Here is a 19,946-nt window from a genome sequence, read left to right as displayed (position 1 = left end):
GTAGTACATATTTTGTTTGCCAATATGCTCAACACTAATTTATTTACTTGTCACGGGTTGCACGCCTCCAGTTACATGAAATGGTACAGCTCTTCATCTATGCTGCGGAGCACCTGTAGCTCCTGATGCGGGAGTAAACTGTAAAACGTCACATAGCTTCGTACACCAGATATTACGTGACATTCCGCCCTACAGACTATGAAAAAAAATGTTTATTACTTAACGCACGGACTAACATTTCAACTTTGCATATGTCGCTACTGCTGTTGCTACTGCTACTGTTGTTGCTACTGCTACTGTTGTTGCTACTGCTGTTGCTACTGCTACTGCTGTTGCTACTGCTGTTGCTACTGCTGTTGCTACTGCTGTTGCTACTGCTGTTGCTACTGCTGTTGCCACTGTTGTTGCTACTGCTGCTATTGCTACTGCTATTGCTACTGCTGTTGCTGTTGCTATTGCTACTGCTATTGCCACTGTTGTTGCTACTGCTGTTGCTATTGTTGTTGCTACTGTTGTTGCTGCTGCTGTTGCTACTGCTGTTGCTACTGTTGTTGCTACTGCTGTTGCCACTGCTGCTGCTATTGCTACTGCTATTGCCACTGTTGTTGCTACTGCTGTTGCTATTGTTGTTGCCACTGTTGTTGCTACTGCTGTTGCTATTGTTGTTGCTACTGTTGTTGCTGCTGCTGTTGCTACTGCTGTTGCTACTGCTGTTGCTATTGCTACTGGTGTTGCCACTGCTGTTGCCACTGCTGTTGCTACTGCTGTTGCCACTGCTGTTGCCACTGCTGTTGCCACTGCTGTTACTATTTTACACCGGCAATTTTAAGCTATATATCTATAATATCGTGCAAGGAAATATAATTTATTTTTCTGTAAAACGATATAACCCTGTGGGTTATCCAGCTTAAGGAATGCTAAAGGTTTAATGTTCACTTAACTGAAACTGAGAATGAGTACGTACCTTTCTACCTACCTACCAGCCTCTCTACCCAAGTCCCTATCAGCCTACCTTCTCAGAGTACTGAGGTAAGGGGAAATTTACGCCTGTATGGAATGTAATATCTACCCGAACATTAAATGTCTAAGCTAAGTGCAGCAAGAAATTAACATAACGCAATGCAGTGATGTGTCAAATGCGAAAGGACCAAGGCCAAGGCACATTCCTGTTTCCCAATTACACATCACAAGAGAGACCCAGACGTCTAGAAGAGGTCGTCGACTCATCCAAGGTCACACTGAGTAGGGGACAGAAAGAAATGAAAAAGAAAAAGTAGAGAGCAATGAAAAAGAAGGAATAGAAGGATGTAAATTAAAAAAGAAAGACCACATACAGAAACACAGACACACACACACATAAACCAAGAAGTGCTTTTGACAAACGGTAACTAACAAGCCAAGAAGCTACTGTCGCATTTCTCCGCATCTTGAGAAATTCAATACCAGACGGGAAAGTAAGCCAGCCAGACCAAAGCAATGGCTGCAATGGTTCTTATCGCATCACACAGGAGCTTATCACAGCCGGTTGAAGCGACGATATATAGGAAGACAGAGCTGCATCCTCTGGCTTAAACATCACCAGCATACAGCCGCAATAAAAGGCAACTGGCGGAATGGAGGCGCATTGTAAATGTCAAGCCGAGTGATCCTTAGTAAAATCTGTATTCCGATGAATAAGACACGTGTGCAACGCTTGGGTATCTTTATTGCTGAAACGTTCCGCCTGCGCAGCAGGTTGTTTTCTTGGAGTTTCGAAGTCATTTCAGTGTGCAGTGTATGAATTTATTTTTCCTTTAAAATATGTTTTTCACTGAAGAATATACTCTGCGCTGACGCCATATTCTATACTGAATGTGTGTACCTCACAACTGTACTCTGCACTCATATACTTTACAGTTAAACTTAAAATATAAAACACAAGTTCTGGTGTGCATAAAAACAGTTTATATATATATATATATATATATATATATATATATATATATATATATATATATATATATATATATGTGTGTGTGTGTGTGTGTGTGTGTGTGTGTGTGTGTGTGTGTGTGTGTGTGTGTGTGTGTGTGTTCACTTAAAAAAATACCATAGGACAACAGATAAACGAATAAGAGGAAAAATATTGACATGCAAACAACAGAAGGCCAAGACACTGAAAACCAAACAGAAGGATAACGAGAGATGGATAAACAAACAGCAGGAGAATAAGAGATACAAAAACAGAACAGCAAGTGGGCAAGAGACGGCAAACCGAACATCAGATGGGCGAAAAAAAACGAACAGCAGGAGTGACGAGAGAGAGAAAACCGAACACTGAGAGACCAAGAGATGGAACAACACCCCTCCCCACCCCCCAAAAAAAATATAAAAGCTTGAGGGGGTAAGAGATGGGACACAAGAATAAAAAGAAAAAAAAAAAATGAGAGATGATCCGTCGAATTCATAAAGATGGTTCTGGCCCCAGGCCCGGAACTGCCTCCCTGATGCACCAGGATATAGCATCTAAAAGTCAATTTTTCCCTCTTAGATTCTGTTTTTTGTTCCCTCAGATGTTGGAAAATGTAGCGGCAAACACAGGAACGATGGCTAATTTTTTGGCAGAGACGCTTGTTGGAGAGCCATGATGTCCCCATTATCCTCCCTCCCTCCATCTCTCCCTCCCTCTTCCTCTCCCTCTCTCTCTTAATCTCTCTCTTTCTCTCTCCCGCATCAGTCCTGGTGACCGCAGTACTGCAGTGTACGTGAGGCATAAGATATCTCACTCACGTTAGTTTTAGTGACACTAGTACTGCAGTACATTAGGACTTAGGCGATGTGTTTGGGTACTCAGAGTTCTGCTTACATAGTTATACTCACAGAACTATACTCGCAGAGATACTGTACTCACAGAGTTCAGTTTGCTGGGGTGGAGATACACCTCCTTTCCCTTCCCATTAACTTCAGTTAAAGCTGGTTTCTAATATTTCCTGGTCTCTCAGACCCTATCATATCTACTCTTGAAATTGTGTATGGAGTTTGCCTCCTCCTATAAGATTTACATATTTTTATAGTTCTCCTCATAGTTAATTTTTCTCCTCTCCGGGACCGGTCTCGTTCCAAACCTTTGGACATTCTCTAGTTCTGAAACTTGCTTTCTTAGCTGGACATCTAAGCTTATTCTCTAATAGATGAAACGGACGAGTATAGAGTACCTAATGATTCTTTGTTAAGGTATATGATGTGTGTGTGTGTGTGTGTGTGTGTGTGAGAGAGAGAGAAAGAGAGAGAGAGAGAGAGAGAGAGTAGTAGTAGTAGTAGTAGTAGTAGTAAAGGCAGATATTCCTGAATATTAGTATGTTTTTCTGGTCTTGACGGCAGCACAAGAAGGAAGAACAAGACCCATATTACTGGCTCTGTGTAGCTCATAACGCAAAGTTTAGCCTCGAGTAATAGGTTGTCAAACTTGTGGAAAGTCTTCTCACCCTCGAGTTACAGTTGGAAGACGACTTAAGTTTCTGAACCAGAGTTTGACTCACTGGACGAAAAAAAATTATGCTCCCCGTGACTTTTCGATCACGGGGAGCTTTAAAAAGTTTCACTTGAACGATACGTGGTTATAATAAAGGGTTACGCTGTCTAGCTCTCTCTACCACTTGTGTTATTCTTCAACTGCCATGGCTTTATGCTTCACATCCTGTATTGGAAGACGGAGTGCCTCTATGCCTGTGAAGTGTGCTAGATCACAGCAGTGGGAGCTATTATACCCCCTTTTCTAAATCAACCCTGTATGCTCCTACGGCTTTACCGTTTTCATATGACCGTATAATATATTCCTGTTTGATATCACGCCTGTTTATCTCTGCATTACCCTTTACTAGCGAGTCACATTTTTTCATTTACAGGCGGATTAGCGAACAGAGGATCGAGCCTTCAGCACTCCTTGTGCTTAATGACCCACACGGGTTTTGGCGTTGAATTTAGGATGTTGGAAGCCTGTAGGTCCACGAACACTAGAATATTTCTTTTAAATGAAGCTAAGATTTTTTAAACCAATTATCGTGTAAGTGAAATAAATGATCAAAACTACAAACTGACAGGATGAAGAATTAGACGCATGACCCTCACCTGAAGTCAGTATATAAACACCAATCTTCATGCCTGTGCTTCAGACTTATCACAACTACGGTGCTCTTCACCACCTCCAAGGCTGAGGACTGATTTCCTAATCTTGTGTACATAGCTCTACTTTCTTCCTATTATGTCCTTGAATTTATATTGATAAAGCCACTGGATGGCGAAACGTCTACAATAAAGATGACCAGATGATATATATGTGTATAATTCTTCATCAATTATTAATCTGTTTCATAGTCTCATGGCAGCCAAAATGTCTTACTCTGTTTCCTTTTATTGATGTAATGAAACATTAAATGCTAAGCTTGCCTACAGTTTATTCTATTATAAAGCTATAGACTAAACCGGCCATATCACGTCAAAAGTAAGCAAAGGATCCGACTGAAACACACTAATGTAGACAAACTTCAAATCGATTTATTAAAGACAGACTTTACGCCCCCTTCTGATTTAACGGGGCTTGAAGTCTGTCTACTACACGAGGGTCATTGAGGCTGCATTGTCACCTGTTCATCACCAGCCAAAAATCCTTTAATTCTTAAATCTGGGATTAAATCATTGCATCATGTAAACTGACAACTTTTCAGTCTGACTAGCAATTTTATTAGTGTTGCAAACTGTGAATTGGTTGTTAAACGCCTGGACAAACACTTACCAAAGTAATATTCCCAAATATATTTTAACTGCACGATATCAGCATGAACAATAATAAGAAGGAATATTTGTCCTCAGTTCAGGACATTTATTAAAGAAAACATTTCGTCACGAGTGGCATCATTAGTCCTAATTGTACATTGTGGCAACACTATGACCACATTGTGGCAACACTATGACCACATTATGGCAACACTATGACCACTTGTTTCATAACTTAATTATTGTTAGTGGTGGAGAACTATGGGTAAGGATTTAAGCCTCCCACATCTAAAACCGGCTTTCAGTGCTGTATCTAATAATAATAATAATAATAATAATAATAATAATAATAATAATAATAATAATAATAATAATAATAATAATAATAAACAATAATAATCTAAAAGGGGATAAAGGTAAAAATGAATTCTACTGGGTAATATAAATTAAAGACATGTGTATGGTAAGACAGATGTGCAATAATGTTGGAATTACCAACAATATGTTACGTAAAAGGACACAAGTGCAACTAATGTGACATTATATTGCAGCAACGTTTCGCTCTCCAGGAGCTACCCAAGCCATAAGCTTTCATAACCTTTTTACTCATGTAAAAGTTGATTTTTCTACCACATGTATTACAACTACTACTACCACCACTAGTATTACAACTACTACTACCACCACTAGTATTACAACTACTGCTGCCACTAGTATTACAACTACTACTACCACCACTAGTATTACAACTACTGCTACCACCACTAGTATTACAGCTACTGCTACCACCACTAGTATTACAGCTACTGCTACCACCACTAGTATTACAACTACTACTACCACCACTAGTATTACAACTACTGCTACCACCACTAGTATTACAACTACTACTACCACCACTAGTATTACAACTACTGCTACCACCACTAGTATTACAACTACTACTACCACCACTAGTATTACAACTACTGCTACCACCACTAGTATTACAACTACTGCTACCACCACTAGTATTACAACTACTACTACCACTAGTATTACAACTACTGCTACCACCACTAGTATTACAACTACTACTACCACCACTAGTATTACAACTACTACTACCACCACTAGTATTACAACTACTACTGCTACCACCACTAGTATTACAACTACTGCTACCACCACTAGTATTACAACTACTGCTACCACCACTAGTATTACAACTACTACTACCACCACTAGTATTACAACTACTACTACCACCACTAGTATTACAACTACTACTACCACCACTAGTATTACAACTACTACTACCACCACTAGTATTACAACTACTACTACCACCACTAGTATTACAACTACTACTACCACCACTAGTATTACAACTACTACTACCACCACTAGTATTACAACTACTACTACCACCACTAGTATTACAACTACTGCTACCACCACTAGTATTACAACTACTACTACCACCACTAGTATTACAACTACTACTACCACCACTAGTATTACAACTACTACTACCACCACTAGTATTACAACTACTACTACCACCACTAGTATTACAACTACTACTACCACCACTAGTATTACAACTACTACTACCACCACTAGTATTACAACTACTACTACCACCACTAGTATTACAACTACTACTACCACCACTAGTATTACAACTACTACAACTAGTATTACTACTACTACCACCACTAGTATTACAACTACTACTACCACTAGTATTACAACTACTGCTACCACTAGTATTACAACTACTACTACCACCCCTAGTATTACAACTACTACCACTAGTATTACAACTACTACTACCACCACTAGTATTACAACTACTACTACCACCACTAGTATTACAACTACTACTACCACCACTAGTATTACAACTACTACTACCACCACTAGTATTACAACTACTACTACCACCACTAGTATTACAACTACTACTACCACCACTAGTATTACAACTACTACTACCACCACTAGTATTTACTACTACCACCACTAGTATTAACTACTACTACCACCACTAGTATTACAACTACTACTACCACGACTAGTACTACTACCACCACTAGTACTACTACTACTACCACTAGTATTAACTACTACTACCACCACTAGTATTACAACTACTACTACCACGACTAGTACTACTACTGCCACCACTAGTATTACAACTACTACTACCACCACCACTAGTATTACAACTACTACTACCACCACCACTAGTATTACAACTACTGCTACCACCACTAGTATTACAACTACTGCTACCACCACTAGTATTACTACTACTACCACCACTAGTATTACAACTACTGCTGCCACTAGTATTACAACTACTACTACTACCACTAGTATTACAACTACTACTACCACCACTAGTACTACTACTACCACTAGTATTACAACTACTACTACCACCACTAGTACTACTACTACCACTAGTATTACAACTACTACTACCACCACTAGTACTACTACTACCACTAGTATTACAACTACTACTACCACTAGCATTACAACTACTACTACTACCACTAGTATTACAACTACTGCTACTACTACCACTAGTGTTACAACTACTACTACCACTAGTATTACAACTACTACTACTACCACTAGTATTACAACTACTACTACTACCACTAGTATTACAACTACTACTACTACTACCACTAGTATTACAACTACTACCACTAGTATTACAACTACTACCACCACTAGTATTACAACTACTACTACCACCACTAGTATTACAACTACTACTACCACCACTAGTATTACAACTACTGCTACCACCACTAGTATTACAACTACTACTACCACCACTAGTATTACAACTACTACTACCACCACTAGTATTACAACTACTACTACCACCACTAGTATTACAACTACTACTACCACCACTAGTATTACAACTACTACCACCACTAGTATTACAACTACTACTACCACCACTAGTATTACAACTACTACTACCACCACTAGTATTACAACTACTACTACCACCACTAGTATTACAACTACTACTACCACCACTAGTATTACAACTACTACTACCACCACTAGTATTACAACTACTACTACTACCACTAGTATTACAACTACTACTACCACCACTAGTATTACAACTACTACTACCACGACTAGTACTACTACTGCCACCACTAGTATTACAACTACTACCACCACCACTAGTACTACTACCACTAGTATTACAACTACTACCACCACTAGTACTACCACTAGTACTACTACCACCACCATTAGTACTACTACTACTACCACCACTAGTACTACTACTACCACTAGTATTTACTACTACCACCACTAGTATTACAACTACTACTACCACCACTAGTATTACAACTACTACTACCACCACTAGTATTACAACTACTACCACCACTAGTATTACAACTACTACTACCACCACTAGTATTACAACTACTACACAGATAAATGTCACATCAGTTACACTTGTGTCCATTTACCTAACAGATGTGCAATAGTTAGGTATCTTCCGAAACGTTTCGCCTACATATGGGGCTTCTTCAGTCGAGTACAGAAGAGTTAGCAGAAGCAGTAGAAACGTGAAGACGATATAATATGAGTTTTGCTTCTATGGAGCAAAACTCTTCTCCGGGCTGAGGGACTGACCACCTCAAAACTACGACTTCAAGGGTGATGGACTGATGACAGTCTTCACATCTCTACTGCTTCTGCTAACTTCTGTACTCGACTGAAGAATTACATGTGTCTTATCAACCTGTCGGTATTGTATACCACTTTCATATTAATGCTTGTGTATGGTTGAGCTGTGGTTGCTGGACCCGAGGAGTTCATAAACTACCCTAAACCATGGACGGCGTTAGGTTAGGTAAGATTTGTCAGAAACAGGACAAGTGTTTCTTGACGCGCGTCTTAGTCATATAATAACCTGCCGCTGGAGCTTCTGGTCATCTGACCGAGGCCTTCAGCTGGCTTACCGGCCCACCACTAAGAATTATGGTTATGATTATAACCATTTTTTGAGAGTATTGCTTGTACAGCAATAAGAGTTGCATTCATCACGGGCAGCAATGGTTATATAAGAGTATAATAGTTATGTGACCATGGATAGTAATAATGTAGCTATGATAGTTGTATTGAAGAGGAATGGACCAGCGTCACCACTTTCCTCAGTCCCACATTGTCCATTTATTAATTAATTCCGTATTTTCCTGTGGACGTGATACCAGTTCCTATTTAGCGCTTTATCTTTCTCCTGTTACTGTCCCTACTCATCCGCCTCTTCTTTTTCATCCTTGTCTTCCTTTTACTACTACTCCTACTACTCCTGTTCAATGAACTGTGTAAGTCAAGTTGGTTAATTTTATTAAGTGTATTCTAACCTAACCACTCTGTAATTCGGCAAACTCAGTAATCCGGCACACTACAGGTCCCAATGATGCCGGATTTGTGATGGAGGACCCGTATTCAAGAGTAAAGAACTGTTTGTTGCATTTATGGATTCAGAAAAGGTATATGATAAGGAAACCCTATTGGAAATACAGGAGTTATGCTACTAGTAGCAGTCAACGAGTTTTCGTGCAGATAGCCCAAAAACAAGGCAAAAACCACATCCACAGTGCTGGTCATGGCACTATGTTACCCCTCCCCCACACACGTACCAAAACACAAACACACCTTGAAAGACTATAGTATATATACAGGGGTACCTCGAGTTTCAAACAGCTCCCAACTCTATCAATTATGTAAGTGTATTTTTGTAAATGCTTTTGCAAGTGTATTTTTGGTGGTCTGAAACAGACTAATCTGATTTACATTGTTCCTTGTGGGAACAAATTTGTTCGGTGTCGGCACCCGAATCTGCATGACAGTGTCTTCCATTGCAGACACTGCAAGGCTCCAGGCGGACATCAACCAAATCTTTCAGTGGGCTGCAGAAAACAATATGAAGTTCAACGATGAGAAATTTCAATTACTCAGATATGGTAAACATGAGGAAATTAAATCTTCATCAGAGTACAAAACAAATTCTGGCCACAAAATAGAGCGAAACACCAACGTCAAAGACCTAGGAGTGATCATGTCGGAGGATCTCACCTTCAAGGACCATAACATTGTATCAATCGCATCTGCTAGAAAAATGACAGGATGGATAATGAGAACCTTCAAAACTAGGGAGGCCAAGCCCATGATGACACTCTTCAGGTCACTTGTTCTACCTAGGCTGGAATATTGCTGCACACTAACAGCACCTTTCAAGGCAGGTGAAATTGCCGACCTAGAAAATGTACAGAGAACTTTCACGGCGCGCATAACGGAGATAAAACACCTCAATTACTGGGAGCGCTTGAGGTTCCTAAACCTGTATTCCCTGGAACGCAGGAGGGATAGATACATGATTATATACACCTGGAAAATCCTAGAGGGACTAGTACCGAACTTGCACACGAAAATCACTCACTACGAAAGCAAAAGACTTGGCAGACGATGCAACATCCCCCCAATGAAAAGCAGGGGTGTCACTAGCACGTTAAGAGACCATACAATAAGTGTCAGGGGCCCGAGACTGTTCAACTGCCTCCCAGCACACATAAGGGGGATTACCAACAGACCCCTGGCAGTCTTCAAGCTGGCACTGGACAAGCACCTAAAGTCAGTTCCTGATCAGCCGGGCTGTGGCTCGTACGTTGGTTTGCGTGCAGCCAGCAGCAACAGCCTGGTTGATCAGGCTCTGATCCACCAGGAGGCCTGGTCACAGACCGGGCCGCGGGGGCGTTGACCCCCGGAACTCTCTCCAGGTAAACTCCAGGTAAACTCCTACTCCTACTACTCCTACTCCTACTCCTCCTCCTCCTCCTCCCCATGCCAATTTTCCTTCACATCAAAACAATGTGCCAAGAGAAAGCAGAAAGAGCCTCGTCCTCTGCAGTAAGTCTGGTTTATGGAGCATGTAAATCCAGCTCCACGCAGGGGTCCATTACATACAGTGCGAGTATATATATATATATATATATATATATATATATATATATATATATATATAATATATATATATATATATATATATATATATATTACTTTCATTTTTCATTTTTTAATATGACTTAATTTGTAACATCTCCTTTATCCAACATTTCTTATCTCATAACGTCATGCTCATCTCAGTGATATACACTAATCTCTTAAAATTAATTATCATGTAACGTTACTGTCATGTCGTAACATCACTTTTATCTCGTAACATGACTGACTTATCTCGTAAGATGATATGTAACCTAACATGTACTCCGCGGCGGTTTTCTTTGACCTTCCACAATCTTCATGACTTGGAGGGGTTAAACTCCCGGAACCATTTGTTGAACCAGATTTGCAACCTGTCCAAATCCTTTTGTAGTCCTACCTGATCCTCGTCCGCTTGAATTCTCCTGCAACATCTTATCGTGTAACATCACCATTCTCTGACATCGCCATCACACGAGTAAAATACCCATTTTCCAATGTTTTTAAAGTGGATCAACGTTCACTAGTATTACTGGAAGCTTCAACAGGGTTTCCAGGTTTTATTCTTATGGAGGCTCTGGTGAGAGGCAGTCCAAACTTTCTTATAATACAGCGTTCGTTTCCTAACGCTTCTCAGTTCGTCAATTTCTTAGGAAAAGACAGACTGAAATACAGGCGGACCCCGCTTTACAGCTCTTCATTTTACAGTGTTTCGCTAATGCAGCGGTTTTTAATACCCATTCTTCATTTATTCAGACTTCATACAATAAATATATTTACCACTTACTATAGACTAAGGACGAAAATATTTTTAGGTTAGTAATGTGTACAGTATATGCATTTTTCAAGCCTAGCTCAATTGCTCATGTTATCAGGCTATGTGCATTTGACAGTGAAAAAAAGGCTATGTTCCACTTTACAGCGAATTTAGCTTTATAGCAGATCTTAACATGCTGTATAATCGGGGCCCGTAACTTACTTTTATAATTAACTTCCGTAAGTGTCTGCCATTACTAGTGGCAGACACTCGTGGCTTTCACGAGTGTCTGCCACAAGTAACAAATCATGACTCACGAAATCATAATAATATAATTGCAAACAAAGCACGATGAGTTGGTGTTAGAACCCATGGTGAGTGAGCCGTATTCACTAGACAAGTGCTAAACCTGGAAAAGTCATGCAATTTCTGGACAATGGGAGATTTTCAGGATTTATTCATGGGAAGACAGTGAAAGCTTTAGTTCCTTGGTTCACCAGCATCAAGGCTCCTCCTCTGGCCTTAAAGAAACAAGCAGTGCAACGCGAGGAGGAGCATTTCGATGGAGTTCTAGTGTAATCGCTGTTGTATCGTAAAGTTTTCTGGAATGGCCAGGATGGTATATTAGTGACGGTGGCATAGTATTTATTTTAAGTAACCCTCTTCTTTAGTGAGAGAGAGAGAGAATAACATAATATTCTGACCAAGATTTTCTTTTCCTAGGTGCTTCCTTGTCTCTGCTCGCCTTTGTAGGTATTCACTTTGGTCCCAGTTTGATCTGTTTTTTTTCCGGCTTTCCCTTCTACCTCGGCGAGATTCAACAAGTATAAATCTCTTATCGCTCCAGTAGCGATCAAATTCCTGTTTGTACTAAACCCAAACAAGTGGCAGGCAAAAAAAAATATGTATATATATATATATTATATATATATATAATTTTTTTTATTTACAAAAGCATATATCGAGGTTGGAGGTCTTCAGAGTGCAGAGTGAAGCTGAGCTGTGTAAGTTAGAGAAAGGAAAAACAAAACAGTGTGTCCTTTGACCAAAGCAGTTGCCTGTCTCTTGTTCGAGTAGCCATCAAGGGGAACAGACAGTTTGAAATATACCGCTTGAACACAAGTGGGGTTTTTACGTGGAAGTGGCTGCTAGGAAAAGGAGGAGGTGGGGAAAATGGAGGTGTTGGTGAGGAAAGAGAAGGGGGTTGTAAGGACAGTCATGGTAGTGGTCATGAGAGGGAAGGTGGTGGTGGTAAGGAAACTGTAGGAGGCAATAAGGACAGAGAAGGAGGTTGTAAGAACAGGGAAGGAAGTATTTTGAAAAAAAACAAGGAGGTGGAATGTTAAAGATGTTGCAAGAAGAAAAAAAGGAAAATGGTGATTTAAGGAAAGATAATTAGAAGGAAATGTTAAGAAAAGGAAAAGTTCTGGTAAGAAAGTGAACTCTAAGATAGACTCTCCACTAGAGAGGGTGGGGGGATAAGAAAGGGGAAGTAATAGTTGTATTGTAATTCGGGAAGACCAGTTGCCAACGGATAATAATATCCACAACAATAATCAATAATGAGTTTCAACATGAACGTTTTCTTCTCACTGAGTCTGTGTTAGTGACTCCAGAACCAGTGAATGACTTGATTCTTTAGCACTTCAGCCCACCTCTATCCTCTGAAAAGTACGGTTAACTCTGTAAGAAAAGTTTGCAATTTCCAAGACATTCGGCGGTCTCCTGAAAGGGAAGGTTCATAAACACAAATATCCAACACACACACACACACACACACACACACACACACACACACACACACACACACACACACACACACACACACACACACATTTTACTGAACAAGGGTATATTGGGATGTTTTTATACAATCTACAATCTGCTGCTGTTGTAGCAGCACGCTATTTAGATCCAAGCTAAAATTAACCCAAATCAAAACCAATCACGTCATCAAACTCACGATAAACTAATACTCTCACATTTGGTGATATTATACTCGTGAGAAAAAATACTAAACTCGTGAAGGTCGTATAAAGCTTAGGAATGAGAGGCAATCAGACTTGATCCGAGGAAGGAAAGAGTAGCTGCAGTTTCTTGGATCAAGGGCCCTTCACTCGCATCAAAGCACCCTTCATCAAGATAACACCAGACACACACTACTCCAGCCAATTTTAATCTATAGTAGTATATCAAGGACACAATCCAGGCCTGGGTACAGACGGAGAGTGGCGAGTTTTAGTACCAGATCAGGAGAATTAGGTAGAGTCTATCTATAGACTAGTCGACAAGACACGTGTGCAACAGTTAGGCATCTTTATTCCGAATCGTTTCACTTACACAGTAGGCATCTTCAGTCGAGTACAGAGGAGGCAGCAGAAGCAGTAGAGATGTAAAGGCGATGTAATCAGTCAATCACCCTTGAAGACGTAATTTTGAGGTGGTCAGTCCCTCAGCCTGGAGGAGAGTTTTGCTCCATAATCTAGAACAATGTAAAGCTGAACCCCAAATACTATGTGTAGATGATCTCTGGGTTCATCACCGCGCGGACAAGTCTCAGATCCGAACTCCTGGTTAAGACCATGGTAACACAGACTGGTGGTGTTAGTTGCCTGCATTTCAACTTAGGCACCAAAGCCCAGCTGCTCACAAGTCCCTACTTGTGTCTGAGGTCCCTACTTGTGTCTGAGGTCCCTACTTGTGTCTGAGGTCCCTACTTGTGTCTGAGGTCCCTACTTGTGTCTGAGGTCCCTACTTGTGTCTCAGGTCCCTACTTGTGTCTCAGGTCCCTACTTGTGTCTCAGGTCCCTACTTGTGTCTCAGGTCCCTACTTGTGTCTCAGGTCCCTACTTGTGTCTCAGGTCCCTACGTATGTCTGAGGTCCCTATTTGTGTCTCAGGTCCGTATGTGTGTCCGAGTAGTGCCAGAGAATACCAGAAATCGCTAAACATTAACTTCCAACCAATAATTCTAGTTACATATTCACTTTCTCAATGAAGATAATCTGACAACCCTGGCAGTTGTATGGAATAACTTCATGAAGGTCATGAAGCAAAGGTTTGTAAAGGGAAAACAAGTGAAAGTTTGGAGTGCGCTGAGAAAAATGTGTTAATTTTTACGATGTGGTTACATGACGAGGCATCAGGTGTGGAGTCAGGTGTAGCATCAGGTGTGGGGCCAGGAAGCATCAAGTATGATGTCAGGTGTGGCATCAGGTGTGGGGTCAGGTATAGCATCAGGTGTAGCATCAGGCGTGAGGTCAGGTGTAGCATCAGGTGTAGGGTCAGGTGTGGGGGTCAGGTAGCATCAAGAGTGATATCAGGTGTGGCATCAGGTGTGATGTCATATGAGAGGGGAAACGTTGTGTGAGAGTTCATGCAGGTGTGTCGTCTTTCACTGTGTATTCACCCAGCTGTGCCTGCTGGTGTTGAGTCTCAGCTCCTGGCCTGCCTTCTATCAAGGTAGGAAAACGAAGGCGAAAGTCGAAAAGTGGTAATTAAAAGAAACTTCAAACTTTATTAGCCACCCAATGAAGACTCACTGTGGATGAAAAGTAGTAAAGATTCTCTCTGTTTACAGTGATGTTGAATTAACACCTTATGTCGACGGGACGCAACTGATTCCTAGCCACTTGATCTCTTTTGTTAGTCCTAGCCACTTGATCTCTTTTGTTAGTCCTAGCCACTTGATCTCTTTTGTTAGTCCTAGCCACTTGATCTTTTTGTTAGTCTTAGACACTTGATCTCTTTTGTTAGTCCTAGCCACTTGATCTCTTTTGTCAGTCCTAGCCACTTGATCTCTTTTGTTAGTCCTAGCCACTTGATCTCTTTTGTTAGTCCTAGCCACTTGATCTTTTTGTTAGTCCTAGCCACTTGATCTTTTTGTTAGTCCTAGCCACTTGATCTCTTTTGTCAGTCCTAGCCACTTGATCTCTTTTGTTAGTCCTAGCCACTTGATCTCTTTTGTTAGTCCTAGCCACTTGATCTCTTTTGTTATTCCTAGCCATTTGATCTATGTTATTCGTAGCCACTAGATCTCCTATGTTATATCTAGCCACTTGATCTATGCTATTCCTAGCCACTTGATCTCTTAAAATTAATTATCATGTAACGTCACTGTCATGTCGTAACATCACTTTTATCTCGTAACATGACTGACTTATCTCGTACGATGACATGTAACCTAACATGTACTCCATCCGCGGTTTTCTTTAACCTTCCGCAATCTTCATGACTTGGAGGGGTTAAACTCCCGGAACCATTTGTTGAATGAGATTTGCAACCTGTCAAGATCCTTTTGTAGTCCTACCTGATCCTCGTCCTATGTTATTCCTAGCCATTTGATCTCCTATGTTATTCCTAGTCACTTGATCTCCTATGTTTACTTTAGAACAGGAGTGTGTGTGTGCGCGCGCGCGAGAGTGTGTGGGTGTGGGTGTGGGTGTGTGTGTGGGTGGGTGTGTGTGTGTGTGTGTGTGTGTGTGTGTGTGTGTGTGTGTGTGTGTGTGTGTGTGTGTGTGTGTGCGCGCGCGCGCGTGCGTGTGTGTACTAACCTATTTACACTCACCTATTTGTGATTGGAGGGGTCGAGTCTCAGCTCCTGGCCCCGTCTCTTCACTGATTGTTACTAGGTCCTCTCTCTCCTTTCTCCATGAGCTTTATCATACCTCGTCTTAAAACTATGTATGGTTCCTGCCTCCACTGCATCACTTGCCAGACTATTCCACTTCCTGACAACTCTATGACTAAAGAAATACTTCCTAACATCCCTTTGACTCATCTGAGTCTTCAGCTTCCAATCGTGACCCCTTGTTTCTGTGACTCATCTCTGGAACATCCTGTCTCTGTCTCTGCGTGTGCGTGCGTGCGTGCGCGCGCGCTTGGGTGCATTGCAATTACTAATTTGAAATTCTGTCTGTCCGGGCCTATTTCCCATTCAAAATAAACAAAGTCAACAAGACCCCAGTTATTCATATGCATATGTGATCCTGTTTGATTGTATGTATGTATGTATGCATATGTATGTATGCTTGTATACACGTATGTATGCATGTTTGTATGTATGTGTGTGTGTTTTTGTATTTTATGAATGTAAACACAAATACACTCGTGGTTATTTCGCAACATTTGTAATACTCTTGGTGCATTACGGAGGTGCTCGTGTTTTGTAATTAACGCTAATGAAATCAGTCGTTTGTCGCTACTCTGAAAATGACAACTTGGTATTAAATTTTTCTCTCGCTGCCCTGGAACAAAAAATACCACCACTGGTGAGACAGGAACTGAAAATACACACCATAGTCCAGGAAGGGAAGTCATCATGTAAGGTATCGCTGACCGGCAGATGGGTAGGAAGGACGAGTAGGGGGGCTTCGGGGTATAAGATATCTCGGGGATATTTTCCAGGAGATGAGAGATAGATATTACCTTTAAGAGAATGGTGGAGGGAAGGATGAGGAGGGGGCTTCGGGATATAAGATATCTCGGGGATATTTCCCAGGAGATGAGAAATAGATATTATCTTTAAGAGGATGGTGGAGGTTGGGCAAGTTGATGGCTCTCTTGGGAAACGCGTTAGATAAAGATGTTAGTCTGCTCGTGTAGATGGCGCCAGCTAGGAGGCAAATATCTCTCTCCTGGCTTACTAGACGTAAAACAAGGATAGCGGATAAAATAATACGCATAAAAAATATTAAAGAAAGGCAAAGAAATAGACAGAGGGAAACTAAGATTATTATTGTACTTACAGTGAACCAGTGGGTGCAGTACACCGACTTGGGAATGGGAGGGAACGTGAGGTAAGAGTCATAGAAATACAAGGCTTCCTCAAAGTCAGAAACCATGGGTTAGGGAGCGCATCATGAATTCACTTACACCCATCACTCATTATACCATTCGCCGTTCACCTGTTGACTAGAGGTTTCGTTAAATGGCCTCTAGCGTAACTGAAGCTTGTCCGGTGCTAACTATTAACCAATAATGTGGGGAATTAACATTAGACAATTCAACCGTCCTCCTCAATTTGTGGGTTAACTGAGAATTTGCCCAGCCACTGTATTTTATGCGTGATGCATGCATTGTGCTGTCTCTGGAGGCGGTACAGGATTCTTAGGGGTCAAGTCCTGGCCTGCCGCAGTTTGGTAAATGATTTAAAATCACTTGTTTCGTGATTTCATTGCTATATATATATATATATATATATATATATATATATATATATATATATATATATATATATATATATATATTTATATATATATATATATATATATATCAATGAAATCGCAAGGTAAATAAGCGTCCTTGACACTTATTTACCTTGCATCAATGATTATGTAATTTGCTGAAAATGAAGAGAGACTCGTTTGCGCATTTCAAGATATTTATTAAGGAAATATGTACCCACGAGTAGTTTCTTTTGTCATAAAACAGAGAAGCCACTCGTGGCGAAAAGTTTTCTCGTCTTGAACTGAGCATTTTCTTTTTCATCTACATTCATTCGGTATCACCATACCAGTTCTCCAGCCCTTGCTAGAAAACATTTTTCAAGAAATGTGTCGACGGAGTGTAGAAGTGGAAACAGAACGAAATAGCAGATTTTGACGAGAAATTCACCGCTTCAGTACAGCTGAGCTGGGAGATGCTTAGCAGATTCTAGGATTAACTCCTCGAGGGATCTCGAGGAATACAGAGGACTGGCAATGAAAATATTCGGAGGAACGAATCTGTTGAAAGTGACTTATAAATACGCAGTTTTAGGAGAGGGTGGGCAGCAATGACGGTGAAACTGGAGAAACTACGTATTCAATGTTGTATTCGCCGAATTGTGTTTGAAGGGGACGAGTTTTGGTTCCCGGCATCATTTCTTAAACGACAACTGACCGGCATTATTGGTTCCTGGTCTCTTGAATCCTATCATGCCTATTCATAAAACTGTGTATGGATATTACCTACATCACTTCTTCATCCAAGTCGTTGCATCTACTGTTATTTATTTATATACCTGTTTATCTTTTTTTTTTAGTTTCTGTTATATCCTCCCTTTAAAATCCTGTTATTATCTTGCAAACTGTCATTGGCTCTCTCTGTGTTCTCTCTTATAAGGTCAGCAAATTCAATTGAGACTCTCATCAGAGCTCATATTTCTCAGCTATAGGATTAGGTTTGTTGAAAACCTTTGTACTTTGTATGGTACAAGCACACAAGTGAACAGAAGAACCCTGTATCTGGACAACGTGTTTTTCCTAAATAGAACCTTTTCGAGTCATTCCGAGGATTATTTTCGACATGTGACAATACTCCTCTAAGGAGAAAGTGTAGGTAGGTGTGAGTCAGATCCACGTAGAGGCCATTTTAACAGTGGTGGGTCATGATGTCACCTGATTAAAAATTCCTTAACTGTGACAGATCGGTAGAGTGTTAATGTGGATAATGTAGCTGGTGGGACTCAGGAGATTCGATGAGGACAAAATAATGGAGAAAATAAACTGAAGAACACGAAATACCACAGCAAGAAAACTTGGACAGAAAAAAGGATTAATGAATTTTAATCCAAGTGAAATTATGAAGTTAACTGATGAGGTGAGGAGGCCGATGACGTACAAGAATCGGAGGTAAAAACAAAAAAAGAAGCTCAAGGAAACAGAGAATTACGATTATTCAAACGTGTCCCATAAAGCAATAATTTTTCAAACGTCTGTCGATCATTCGATTCTGGAAAAATACCCTGACTTTGCTCACTGTAAATAAACCATTACCACTTTTTTTTGCACCTGTGTGACGCAATTCACTTATGCAAAAATAACTCAATACGATTGTGACTAGATATAAACATATAAATAGTACATTACCACTGTAACCTGTTCAGCTATCAACACTTTGCGGTCCAGTCCCTGGACCCATTATGTACCTCTGTAATCTTCTGACTACCGCCCACAGGGTAGATATGGTGTACATAATAAACATGTTAAACTGAAACTGTCGATCGTGTACCCTTCGGCGTTTTGTATTATCATCATCTGCGTTCCTCTCTGTGCAGACGTAAAAAACATTTTTTTACAAATAATGACTGAGATAAAGACATATAGATAGAATAATGTTCACCTAAATTTTAGCATAATAGAACTTCACTGTAAAACGGTATTGTATTCATAAATTGTTACTGTGAACAAACTATATTTAACATGATGGCTAACGAAATCGTGGACTATTGTTATTTTTCAATAAGAATATGCACTCTGATGTACTTTTGTGTAAGGATAGAAATAAAATACCTCTTATATTAAACAAGGTTGCCTCAGTATTTGAGAACCTTACGTTTGCCAATAAAATACTTATTATAAAGAAATAAATTTAAACGTTCACTGATGACAATTACAATACAACAAATAATAAGAAATCACTAGCATGCCGCC

General features: G+C 40.3%; 1 protein-coding gene across 5 annotated transcripts in view; it reads right to left on the bottom strand.

Annotated features, from left to right (window-relative positions):
* Positions 1 to 19,946, bottom strand: part of LOC128691092 (putative neural-cadherin 2) — an 816,602-nt gene that overhangs the window by 93,120 nt on the left and 703,536 nt on the right. The window lies entirely within an intron of this gene.

Source organism: Cherax quadricarinatus, chromosome 27, assembly GCF_038502225.1.
Source record: "Cherax quadricarinatus isolate ZL_2023a chromosome 27, ASM3850222v1, whole genome shotgun sequence".
Taxonomy (NCBI): domain Eukaryota; kingdom Metazoa; phylum Arthropoda; class Malacostraca; order Decapoda; family Parastacidae; genus Cherax; species Cherax quadricarinatus.
The sequence above is the reverse complement of the archived record's forward strand: the minus strand, read 5'-3'. Positions and strand labels throughout refer to the sequence as shown.